The 1,587-nt window shown below is 27.2% G+C and overlaps 1 long non-coding RNA gene across 1 annotated transcript; it reads right to left on the bottom strand.

Annotated features, from left to right (window-relative positions):
- Positions 1–416: 416 nt before the first annotated feature.
- Positions 417–1,081, bottom strand: LOC132753478 (uncharacterized). Its single transcript, XR_009628962.1, has 3 exons — positions 1,010–1,081; positions 742–841; positions 417–526 (listed from the first exon to the last, which is right to left on the bottom strand). It is a non-coding gene; the product is annotated as an uncharacterized LOC132753478 (long non-coding RNA).
- Positions 1,082–1,587: the final 506 nt, after the last annotated feature.

Genomic DNA, 1,587 nt, shown 5'->3' with positions numbered 1-1,587 from the left:
ATCATATAGAATATAATTGTATCTTTAATAAAACGTAATAAAAGTGACATAAAATTCAATCATTTTTTTTTATTCTTTCAAAGGACTATTAACTATATTTATCAGATTTCCATTATCACGGATTTTAATTGTAAATTAAAACACGTGCCATTATATCCAATCCCAGCAGGCACATCAACGTTGTTTCAACGTTGAATTATGGTCAGATTTCAACGTTGAAATAACGTTGGATTTATATTCGGATTTGAAAGTTGAAACAACGTTGAAATTTCAACGTTGATAAAACGTTGCAGCTCCAACGTTGGCTCAACGTTGAAGTTTCAATGTCATTTCAACGTTGAAAACCCACCATACTTTAACTTTTGGATATAAAGCAAAGTTACCAAGTTTAACAAAATATCAAGACAATATCAAATACTTCAGATATTTTATTTCAAAAATACAGTTCAAGTGCAGTTTAAATTCTTCTAGATCTTTCTGGGTATGTCAAGTGTTTGAGTACTTCTTTGGGTGTCTCTTACTGCTTCTGCAAATAAAAATAAGAAGTTTGTAGTTAAAAGTGACTATTATACATATAATTACTCAACTTAGTGATTTGTTTTTATCTTAAAATGCTTTTCTCTAAGATTTACATCATAAAACAGCATAGAAATTGAAACATAGCTAAGTTTCATATTGACAGCAAATACTGTATATAAGACAACAAAATCTTTTTAAAAAGAAGCTATTTAAAAGTCTCACCTATGATTGGTAAGAAAAACTGCTCCCCGTCAGTTCCTTGTAGCATATTCCCAAGAAATTAACACTCTAGGCTCTAGCTAAGACCATTTTATGCAGCATCCTGAAATCAACAAACATGTAAAATTTATATTAGTAATGTTACAGGAATATTCCGAAAATAATATATTTTAAGACAAGATAAATATCCAGTAGTTGAAAAATTTATACTTTTTATTGTAAAGAAATTCAAATATATAAATTAATAAGAATAAATTTCAATTTAACAAACCTGACAGTCCTTTTCATGTTGAATGTATGGTATACAGGCTACAGCTGCAATACTCAGCCAGGACCAGGATCTAGAATATAAAATAATATATAATAAAATAGAAATAGATTTATTATTCCCCATAAATTTACGACTATTGAACTTTAAGTTTAAGTTTAACACTCAAATTTGTTATTTAACTTAATAATAATGTATTTTTTTTTCAAACCAATTAACACTGTATAATACTATCACTAAAATATAAACATAGTTATAAATATTGACAAATCGTCTTGGGACGTAAATTATATGGGCCGAACTACTTTATAGGTTTCAATTTTATAATTGATTAAATTCTAATTAGGATATAGTACAGACAAATGTTTAATAATATGAAAAATAAATTAAAGAAAGACAAGATTTGTAGAATCATAAATTGCCAAGGACATCAATAACTTCATGCTTACAAAGCCTACCGAACCCAAATCATTCAATTAGGTCGCGAAAACGTGTCAAATCAACTCAAACATGTGTTTTCATCTCTCATTTATTTCATAAAGTAAATTAAAGTAGAATTTTAAGAATAAATAATAATATTT

Source organism: Ruditapes philippinarum, unplaced genomic scaffold, assembly GCF_026571515.1.
Source record: "Ruditapes philippinarum isolate M1 unplaced genomic scaffold, ASM2657151v2 ctg677_1_1_1_1, whole genome shotgun sequence".
In the NCBI taxonomy this organism is placed as follows: domain Eukaryota; kingdom Metazoa; phylum Mollusca; class Bivalvia; order Venerida; family Veneridae; genus Ruditapes; species Ruditapes philippinarum.
This window is presented reverse-complemented; position numbering and strand designations above follow the sequence as displayed.